The following is an 11,979-nucleotide window of genomic DNA, read 5'->3' on the forward strand; positions in this document are numbered from 1 at the left end:
TTTAAAAAAAGGTAGGCAGGCAGGAAAATTGTTGGGAAATAGCCAGATTCCAGAGGGTATGGGAGAAGAATGGCAGAGAGTAATGGTGTGAATGAAGCTGTCACCAACTAAAAATATGTATTTAAAAAAAATACAAAGAATTATTGTCTTCTCCTTTTCAGGTTGAACTAACTTTACTAAGTTCTAGAGCACGGGTTGTTGATGTTCAACTCTGGGTGTGACAGTAGGGACACCCCCCATCCCCCAGGAACCGAAGCTTCCCACAGAGATGTATTTCAGTAACACTGGCTTTACTTAGAAAGTAAAAGAAGTTTTCCACTGCAGAATTAAGGCCCTTGCCTCTTAGCACACTCAGGAAATTTTTAAACCACGTCTATTGTTTTTTTTGTTTTTTTTGTTTTTTTTGTTTTTCTGAGCTCCCATAGACTTATGAAAACAATGCTTCGGGCCACAGGAAAGTTTTCCAACATTCCCAATTCATGTTAAAGTATCTGAGGTTGACCTGCAACATAACGAGGGGACGATGACACAAAGCTGTCACTTGGTTTTCGCTGGTGTCTTCGTGTGGAGAGACATGGAAAGGGCCATTAAGGATGTTTTCTCCCTTCTGTGTCCTTTTTAATTAAGTGTCTCCGCAGGTGAAGACGGACTTCTAGCAGGTCATGGGGGAGTCTCTCTGCGTCTGCCCCTGTCACTCATCCACCCTGCTACATTTCTGAGATTACGCTTCATGTTCTGTCATCTTGAATATTTTAATGCTTTCCTGATCTTGAATGTGTTTAGACATAGGCCTGCAGTAAAATAAAATTTTACAGCCAACGAAGTCGTTTATACCTAAAGTTTATTGCATATTTTCTGTTTTGCTTAACAACACATGATTCTATGAAATGCAACTTTTCAACTTGCACTTGGCTCATTTCCATTGGACTTTTCTTATTTTCTTATTGAGCACTGCTTGCATTATTACACTGGAAAGGATATATTACACAGACAGTATTTTATAACAGGGCTTCTCTCTAGTCATGATTCTTAAAAAGAATAATTAGCACCACTTTTCATTCAGTCCTGCTTTATAAGGATGTCATGAAGGCGCCAGAATTTTTAATTAGGGTAAAATGTTTAATATTGCACAAGACATGAGATTCGCAGAGTAGGAGGATATTACATAATGATTGAAGCCAAGCAAACAAAACAATTCTAGGCTTCTCCAGAAGATGAGCTGCAGAAAGGACTAACATCTTGGAACAGTGAGGGGTTGGGGAGACACTAGTATGCTGGAACAGCCCCAAATTTACACTGTCATCCAGACGTGATGTGTGACTGCTTTACCAGGAAAGAGCAAACATTCAATTTGATGTCTGAAGTGTTTCTAGTTCATGTTTTCTACATAGGTAGTTTCAAAGAAAAGACAAAGCTGTTGTGATGCCAGCTCCACCACTTTCAAAGAAACACTGGAAGATTCTCTCGGTCACATCTTCTTGCGAGATCTATTAAACTACTAATATTAAGTAAAACCCCAGAACAGTCTTTATCCCTAACAGATCCTCACAAAACAGGTGTTAGGATATTCCTGAAAGGGTTAACTGACTCCCCACTTAAATAAACCACTCACCTCCTTGGTCTTAGGGAGCTCTTGACCTATTTTCTTGCCTGAATGACCAGGAAAGATTCAAAAGCCTTTAACCCTCTTCATGCTTAGAAAGAGGATCTAAAAATATACAGGCCGGATGCAAGTTTCTCTTCACTTTTATTATCTCCAAGGATGAGATCACTCAGTCTTAGAATGGGAGCAGTGTTTGAAGGGTCGCCTTGTCTGGATACCAACCTTGGAGCTGTAGGACTCTCAGACTACCAATGTCAAGTGCACGATCATTTCTAAGGCCATGTTCTAGTGGTGAATGTATCAAAAAGACAGGGGTTACGTCTTGGATTTTTAAATGACTGCTCTCCTGATATCCTGGTAGTTAGGAAGTCCACTTAATTGTCTACTGCTTTCGGCTTCAAGTCTCTCTAGTCTGCCTTCTACAGAGATGAACATAAGGCCTTGTAGGCCCTCGTTTTTAATCCCTGACTCATCTTGTTAAGGTGCCCTTCAACTATCATTCCTGGAAGTCTTACATCCTTTATGATGAACATAATTAAAAACAGCTCCAGGGTCTTCTTAAAGTAATGTAAGATTTTTCCATTTTTATGTCTGGCTTGGGTGATGTTAACATCCAAGTGGTACTGGGATGTGAGTGTTGGGGCGATGTCAAAAGACATCCTCCATCATTACCTCTCCGTTGATGAAAGTGACAGTCTTGTTTGTTTGTTAACCTGTATATTACTAAAAGCCAATGTTCAAGAACATCATAAAAATCTAACTATGCATGTTGTGAGTCTGAGGTTGAAAAGGAATATCCATTAAAACATAGCCATGTGTAATTTACAGGAAATCAGTAATAAAATGTTTGCTCTCCACATTGTCTGCAAAAATGGTCTGTGTATTACCAGATAAATCTGTATTACTTAGAGGCTGTAGATAAACATCCATAGGCAAAGTTCACATCGAGGTTATCTGCTGCCTGCTTCGAAGCAGGAAGTGCGATTTAGAAGAGATAGATGGGAGTTTGCCTCTCCAAATCTCAAGTACACAGCACAGAAATGAGTTTAATTCCTGAGAGGGTATCTGTCATATCCAAATGGGAATGAATACGGTTACGGTTTCGGCCCAGTGCAAAAGAACACAGCTTGCGTCCTCGTTGAGAAACAAAAAGAACCTGAATGGTTCAAAGTCCTTCAAAGAACCTTCTGTTCACAAACAGGGAGCTGTTTCAGGCTCCGTGAAAGGCAAATTAAACAGCAATGAGGTCACCAGTGATGTCACAGCTGCAGAATCTGAAATGCCATGTGTATCCTTACCTTGAGCAATGAAGTAGGATCAATATTTTATAGATAAGGAGATATGTGTGAGTAAAGGAGGAGGCTCACTGAAATAATGTGTGATGGATGTTCAGGGAATTGTAGCCACTAAGATGTGAGTGTTTGAAAAATAACCCTTCATATATCCCCCTTAATTAAATCCATTGGTTCACAAATAGGAGGAGGAAGAGGAGGAGGAAGCAGGACATGAAATAAAAGAAAACAGACAGGACTGGTATATCTTAAACTTTGTTAGAAAAATATAGACATCAAAAATGTTTGAAATTTTTAGGATAAGGAATCTGTACCCCCTAGGCTTGCATCATTTATATGCCCTCACTCGAATTTCTAGATGTCTAATGCAGCACTTGAAACTCAGTACATCCCAGAGTAAATCTGACTTCTCTCTGCCCATGCTTCACTCCTATCTCCAGGAAGTACTCAGTTTTCCAGCTGTCTGTGATTCTTTCTCCCCTCTCTATTCCCACTTATTCCCACACCTCCTGACAGGAACATTCCACTTAGGAATGCCCCCATGCCTATCCTGTCTTCAGACGGACCTCCTCTCCTGGTGACTCCTCCCACCCTTGTCTCTGTCCTTCCAGCAGTCAGCTGGGCAAGTGTGAGGGCAGAGGAAAGGTCTACAGGAATGTTGGCTGTGAACTGATACATAATCCCACCTTAGCAACAAAGCCTGCGAGCCACAACCTGGCCCTAGTCTGGAGGCTACAACCTGATGCAGGAAAGACAGGGACCTGGAAGACCCACCCTTCACCCACTTACGACTCAAAGAATCGACCCATTGCGGTGTCACTGAATTCTCTAAATCTGTCACATAGTTATTCAATGATCATTTGTTCAGGGTTTTTTTTTTTATAAAACTGACAGCTCACATTACTTTAGAAGAGAACAAAAGTCACTGGTCTGTAAGCATACATTCAGGGATGGACTCACATTCCTTCATTTTTGTTCATCCATTCAACAAATTCTCAGTAGGTGACCCCTAGGTTTTAACAATGAGATCAGGACAAGGGAACATTTTCTCCTAGCTCTCATTATTTAGGCCTATCAGGACACCGTAGAGGAGAGGCTTCTTAAATATACAATGGCTAAGGGTGATTTGGAAGGCAATTGGGAGTGTCACCTTTCCCTATCATTCAATGTCTAGCAGGTAACTCCAATCTTTGGACGCAGCTCTTCCTGGCCATTGGGTGGCTATTAGGTCCTGTGAGCCAGTTCTCTGGAAAGCACAGCCCATCATCCCTACTGTACGTGCACATCTCTGAAATGGAGTTTATACATCTGACTCCCCATGGGGACTCTGACTGAAAACTTTACCCAAAGAAGGCGCTGACACTGCTCAGCTTCCTCCTGTGCCCAGTGCCTCTGCCACGTGCTCCTGGCTTCTCTGAGAGCACTTCCTTAACAATCCTTAACAAGGAAATACACTCTACTGAGAACCCAATACCAAACAACTTCAAAGAAACTAATCATGGGATTAGAACATAAGGCGCCATGTGGAAGATTGTGAGCAGGATGCTGGATCTGCTGTGCTGTGGATCTCTTAAAGATGCTACAAGGCTGGCTTTGCAGGTGGCAACTGTGCAGTCACATTGGGACCTTACCCACAAGGACATTTCATTTAGTTTAGTCATACCTTGTTACCTACTTAGCTATTCTTCAGTTTTCAATGGTTCTATGATTTCATTTCTATGGGCACCAAAAAGGCAATATTCATGGGTGAGCATGAACTTGTTTTTCAGTATTTAATGTAAAAGTCATATGTAGATAAAAATAGGGAATATTCACAATAAACTATTTGAATAGGTAACCCTCGAAAAGTGACTAAGCTTATCCTGATTTTTACCTTCAATAGTTCATCTTACAACATTGGCCATGCCATGGTTCCCCCAGAAAGACTCTCAAGCACAGTCATAAAATTTCTTCAACCAGGCCCTGCTATGCTACCTGCTTGCTTAGACTTCAGATTCTGAAGTTTCTCTTGTAAGAGCCTCCAACTCCACTGATGCTCCACCCTGAGCAGGAATGTTCCAGACAGCTACTGGAGCCCAATACTCTATGATCAATAAGCAGTTGTTTGAAATTATGTCTGAACATAAACATAGAAGATGCAGACAGAGGCTCAACTGGGCTGACAGTTGTCATGCTGTCCCTCCTTGTCCCTCAAACAACAGATTTGACAAAAATTTCTCTAATTGCCCCATTAGCTCCCCCTAGAAAGGTTTCACAGCTAAACCAACTTATTTCTCTCAATCCTCCATCACAAGTCTGCTATTGTCTAGGAATGCCCGAAACTTAAGGTACTATACTGACCAGACACCAGCTAGATTCCTAACATTAATAGAAGTCACCTACAATCCCAGTGTCTGTCCAAATCTTATTCTTCAGAGCTAGAAAGGAGCTTTCCAGAGTCACCTGTTTTAATTTCGAGACTAAGAAAGTCTCTGCTCAGATTAGAATATTGTTACAGTTCAAAAAAAAAAACCATTTGAAAATGAAAATCCACTTATAAGTTAAGAGCTTTCTTAATCATTCTTCTGAATGATTTCAGTCCTAGAAGTAACGAATGCCACCAATATGCAATCCCTGGCCACCTCCTTCCATTCAGAAACACTGCTGTTCTCCATTTCTGCCCTCCTGTTAATCCTTCCCAGGAGCACTGGCTGTAAGGAAGGCCGAATACTAAGGAAAATATTGAGCTATCAGTTGCCCAGAACACTCCAAGATATCCCCTGAGATTATCCAGGCTACAGACTCAGGTTCAGGATATAAAACAGGATAGGGATTTGAAATGTAATCGAAAGGCTCATGCGTTAGAGGCTCGACCACCAACTGTGGTGCTAAAAGGTCATGGGACCTTATGAGGAAAGACTATTGGAAAAAGTAGACCACACCTATAAAGGGCATATTAGGTCCCTAGCTCCTTGCTGTGTAGAGCTCTGGCTCCTGTTTACCCTGAGAGGAGCCACCATGCTCTACAGCATGTTCTATATCATGATGCTCTGCCTTACCACAGGCCCAGGAACATGTGGCCATCGATAGACACCATGTATCCACATCAGCACTTCAATGGCTGGGGAGATCAATTAGTAAAGCCTCGGCTGCAGAAATATAGGGATTTTAGTTCAGACCCCAGTACCTACATAAAAATCCCAAAGGGGTTTTTACATATGTGATTCTAGCTAGTGTTAGGGAGAGGGGAGAGAGATAATTTCCCAGAATGTACTGGCAAGCTACATCATAGTAAGTGCCAAGTTCAGGGAGAGACAACTATCTCAAAAGATAGGGTGAAGAATTGTTGGAGATTGGTTCTAATGATTTGATTCAATTGAGAATCTGCATGCCCAAATGCTAAAGGTCCTTGTCACCGATTGGTTTTTGATCTATCAATAATGAGGTCAGCAGCCAATGGCTAGGCAAAGGGAAACAGGGCGGATCCTGTAGAGTTGCACAGGCTAGGATGCAGGAGGGAGGGGAAGGATTGCCATGAAGCAGTGGGATACAGATAGACAGGACAGCTGCAGGAGATAAAGCCAACCAGCCAAGTGGGGTTTCAGATAAGTGGCCACCAGCCAATTCCCTGATTGGGCCTGCAGTCGCAGGATTAGAAGTGCCCAGCCATAGAGCTAGATAGCATATTAAAAATAACCGTGTGTGTGTGTGTGTGTGTGTGTGTGTGTGTGTGTGTGTGTGTGTGTGTGTGTGTGTGTGTTTCATTCACTGATCAGGGAGCTGCTGGGCAAGTGGCTGGAAGCACGACCTCTGGGAGCACAAAGCAGAGTAGCTAAAAACTCATACTATAAAGAATGACTGTGGAAGACAAATCTCATCACCCCAGGCCTACACACACAGAGGGGTTGAGGGGAAGGAATAGGAAGAGGAAGAAGGAGGAGGAGAGGGGAGAGAGGGAGAGGGAGAGAGGGAGATACTAGATCTATGCCCACAAAAATAAATAAGTAAATAAATAAATAAATAAATATTTTATTTTTAAGTCGTTTAAATCGTACATTTTGTCACAACAAAATGCTAACTCTCTTTTCAGCCTCTGAAGGCAGACTCAGAGGTTGTGACGAGACTTCAAACTACTTCCACCCACCTTTGCACCTGAAAAGATGTCAAAGAGCGTCCTTAAGCTTGAGCTTTGAGGATTCTCATACACCACGTTCTCTCCCTGTGAATAAGTACCACAGACAGGGGTTTTGGGGGTTGTTTTTGGTTTTGAGGTTTTTTTAATGGCTACATTTTTTAGGTCATGATTCTGGAAGTCCAAGAGCACAGCAGTGCCACATCTGGCTGGTATGTCGAGGGCTTCCCGGCTTAATCAGATCATTACACAGAGCGCTATGGGAGGCAGAATGAGCAAGCCACGGTACTTGGCTTGTATAGCAAAGCCACCACTGCTACTGCCCTTGAGTTCATGGATCATCAACCTCTAAATGGAGTCCTCACCGCCACTCCTTCACAGCCCCACCCTCATTCCATCTGAAATGGGAATTATATTTCAATGTAAGTTTCAAAGGATACACACACCATATCAGGGCCCAATGGTCTAGGTGAATTCACCTTTCAGAATTCTGTATATTCGTACTTTGAATAAATAAATTAGCAATCTCTAAAAGATTGAATTGTTTTTTAGTAACATTGTCATAAGTTGTGCACATCACAAAAGCACCAAGCATCAAAGGACTACTTTGACAGCCCTGGAATACTCTCCTTTGAGGATTGTCTTTTCTAAGGAGAATTTCCTGAAAATGGTGTCGTGAGTCATGCTTGTAAGCCCGGGACTCTGACTGTGGGGACAGAAGGAATAGCTTCAGCTATAGTAAGCTCAAAGTTAGCCTAGGCTAACTCAAACTGAAACCCTGCCCTCCCCAAAAGCAAAGCAAGTTAAATAGATAAAAGGTGTTTCCAAATCCATTCAGTGAAAGCATTTTACCTTATAATCTTCCACTTTGCATCACAGCACTTCATGATTAAGCTACCATCTGTGGGAACATGTTTCTGGATCTCCCCACATCTGCACAGAAGAGATTTGAATGAGACCTGATCATCTCGAGATCATCTATACTTCTCACAGTTGACTCAGCCCCTGGTCATCTGATCATATCCGCTATTATACCTCATTCCTTGACCAAAGGAGGCAGACTAAGTTCATAGAATCCAACAGTGTGTCTGCTAAATATTAGAGGTAAGTATGTGCTGGTTCATGGACTGCATTTGCACAGGTCATTTGTAAGTCAACTGCAAAGAATATCCACAAATTGAAATCCATTTTTCAATAGGGAACATAGTTATAAAAAGTGGTTATGGAGCCACAAGTGTAAAAGTACTTGTTATGGAAGCCTGATGACCTGTGGGTGATTCTCCAAGTACCCATTTAAATGCTAGATGTGGTGGCAAGAAGGGAAGGCTGCAGGCCAGTTAGCCTGGAGTGCTTAGTACAGCAGCGCAAATGAGGTGGATCTTGCCTCAGCAAGATAGAGGGAGAGAACCAGCTCTCAAAGGTTATCTTCTGAACACACATATGCACACACCTACACAAACACAATGACACACATTGATAATATACACACATACACGTGCTCACACACAAACATGCACATACAAACATACACTATCTCACATACATACAATCATACACACACAGTCTCTCTCTCTCTCTCTCTCTCTCTCTCTCTCCCTCTCTCTCTCTCTCTCTTCCCCTTCCTCCCTCCCCTCTTCCTCCCTCCCTCCCTTCCTCCCTCCCTAAGTTAAACCATTTTCTAAACCATTTTCTTACATTTCCAACCTGGACTCCCAAATATATTTAGCCCATAACTCAACTAGAATACAGTATATTCATGATTGGGTTCATGTTACTTTAATGGTTATGATTAAACAAAGAAGAAAAATAATAATAAATAAGGTTCCTTTGTAGATGTATATTGAAGATTCATGGTCTGACGAGGCAATTTTTAAATGAAGCACAATAATTTTTGTCTTTTGGGAACCTTATAAGACAGAAGTTGGGGAGAATTTTGAATTCCCAGGCTTTGGAACCAAAATTCCCCGAGACAAGACAGCAAAAGCCACAGTAGGGGCAGCAGCATAGGCAGCCACTGGATGCTGATTCTTTCTGACTTCATTCTGCACTCTTGTTGGTAATGATTACACCTTTCTGAATGCTTTAACCTTCTTCTATAATGTCCACTCAGGTTTTCTTTGAGATACAAGACCTACATGTCTTGATTTAAATGAAACTAAATCCACATCAGAAGCTGGATGTTCATCAAAAGGGAACTCAGGCCTGAGCTGATAAGTCTCTTTGATTGCCCCAGAGCTAAGCACTCTACTTGGCAGTCCCCAGCAGAGGCAAAACCTAGGCCTTGGATTACTGGGGAAAAGCTGTTCATTGGGTGCTACACCAGGAGGGTTGAATTCCAGAATTTTCTGAGGATTTGGATCTAAGAACACTACTGTGTGTTTTCATCTGTTTGCGTTTTCTTTGTTGTTTGTTTGTTTCATTGTATTCCATTTCAAACAATTTTCACTTTTGTGTGGTTTCTTCTTTTCGTAATTTGAGTCCTATGATTTTTCTTCACGCCCCTACCACAAAGAGATTATAAAAATATAAAGGGAAATTAAAAAGAAATTTAAAAGATTATAAAAGAAGGAAGTTATAGATATATTTTTAAACTTTTTTTCACTTTTATTAAATTGGGTATTTATTGTTTACATTTCAAATGTTATTCCCTTTCCCGGTTTCCAGGACAACATCCCCCTAATGCCTCCCCTTCTATATGGGTGTTACCCTCCCCATCCTCCCAACATTAATGCCCTCCCCCCAAGAATCCCTTAACAGGGGCTCCAACCTTGGCAGGACCAAGGGCTTCCCCTTCCACTGCTACACTTACTAGGCTATTCATGGCTGCCTATGCAGTGGGAGCCCAGAGTCAGTCCATGTATAGTCTTTGGGTAGTGGCTTAGTCCCTGGAAGCTCTGGTTGGTTGACATTGTTTTTCATATGGGGTCTCGAGCCCCTTCAAGCTCTTTCAGTCCTTTCTCTGATTCCTTCAATGGTGGTCCTGTTCTCAGTTCAGTGGCTTGGGCTGGCATTAACCTATGTATTTGCCATATTCCGTCTGTGTCTCTCAGGAGAGATCTATATCTGGTTCCAGTCAGCCTGCACTTCTTTGCTTCATCTATCTTATCTAGTTTGGTGGTTGTATATGTATGGGCCAAATGTGAGGCAGGGTCTGAATGGGCGTTCCTTCAGTCTCTGTTCTAAACTTTGCCTCCCCATCCCCTCCTAAGGATATTCTTGTTCCCCTTTTAAAGAAGGAGTGAAGTATCTGCATTGTGGTCATCCTTCTTGAGTTTCATGTGTTCTGTGCATCTAGGGTAATTCAAGCATTTAATAGCCACTTATCAATGAGTGCATACCATGTGTTTTTTCTGTGACTGGTTACCTCACTCAGGATGATATTTTCCAGTTCCATCCATTTGCCTATGAATTTCATAAAGTCATTGTTTTTTGATAGCTGAGTAATATTCCATTGTGTAGATGTACCACATTTTTTGTATCCATTCCTCTGTTGAAGGGCATCTGGGTTCTTTCCAGCTTCTGGCTATTATAAATAAGGCTGCTATGAACATAGTGGAGCACGTGTCTTTGTTATATGTTGGGGCATCTTTTGGGTTTATGCCCAAAAGAGCTATAGCGTCCTCAGGTAGTTCAATGTCCAATTTTCTGAGGAACCTCCAGACTGATTTCCAGAATGTCTGTACCAGTCTGCAATCCCGCCAACAATGGAGGACTGTTCCTCTTTCTCCACATCCTCGCCAGCATCTGCTCTCGCCGGAGTTTTTGATCTTAGCCATTCTCACTGGTGTGAGGTGAAATCTCAGGGTTGTTTTGATTTGCATTTCCCTTATGACTAATGATGTTGAACATTTCTTTAGGTGTTTCTCAGCCATTCGACATTCCTCAGCTGTGGATTCTTTGTTTAGCTCTGAACACCATTTTTAATAGAGTTATTTGTCTCCCTGCAGTCTAACTTCATGAGCTCTTTGTATATTTTGGATATGAGCCCTATATCAGTTGTAGGATTGGTAAAGATCTTTTCCCAATCTGTTGGTTGCTGATTTGTCCTAACCACAGTGTCCTTTGCCTTACAGAAGCTTTGCAGTTTTATGAGATCCCATTTGTTGATTCTTGATCTTAGAGCGTAAGCCATTGGTGTTTTGTTCAGGAAATTTTCTCCAGTGCCCATGTGTTCAAGATTCTTCCCCACTTTTTCTTCTCTTAGTTTGAGTGTATCTGGTTTGATGTGGAGTTCCTTGATCCACTTGGACTTAATCTTTGTACAAGGTGATAAGAATGGATCTATCTGCATTCTTCTACATGCTGACCTCCAGTTGAACCAGCACCATTTGCTGAAAATGCTATCTTTTTTCCATTGGATGGTTTTGGCTCCTTTGTCAAAAATCAAGAGACCATAGGTGTGTGGGTTCATTTCTGGGTCTTCAATTCTATTCCACTGGTCTATCTGTCTGTCTCTGTACCAACACCATGCAGTTTTTATCACTATTGCTCTGTAATACTGCTTGAGTTCAGGGATAGTGATTTCCTCTGAAGTCCTTTTATTGTTGAGGATAGTTTTACCTGTCCTGGGTTTTTTGTTATTCCAGATGAATTTGCAAATTGTTCTTTCCAACTCTTTGAAGAATTGGATTGGAATTTTGATGGGGATTGTATTGAATCTGTAGATTGCTTTTGGTAAAATGGTCATTTTTACAATATTAATTCTGCCAATTCATGAGTATGGGAGATCTTTCCATTTTCTGAGGTCTTCTTCAATTTCTTGCTTCAGAGGCTTGAAGTTCTTGTCATACACATCTTCACTTGCTTGGTTAAAGTCACACCAAGCAAGGTAATTTACATTATTTGGGACTATTATGAAAGATGTCATTTCCCTAATTTCTTTCTCAGCTTGATTCTCTTTTGTGTAGAGGAAGGCTATTGATTTATTTGAGTTAATTTTATATACAGCCACTTTGCTGAAAGTGTTTTTCAGG

Source organism: Rattus rattus, chromosome 6 (genome assembly GCF_011064425.1).
Source record: "Rattus rattus isolate New Zealand chromosome 6, Rrattus_CSIRO_v1, whole genome shotgun sequence".
Taxonomy (NCBI): domain Eukaryota; kingdom Metazoa; phylum Chordata; class Mammalia; order Rodentia; family Muridae; genus Rattus; species Rattus rattus.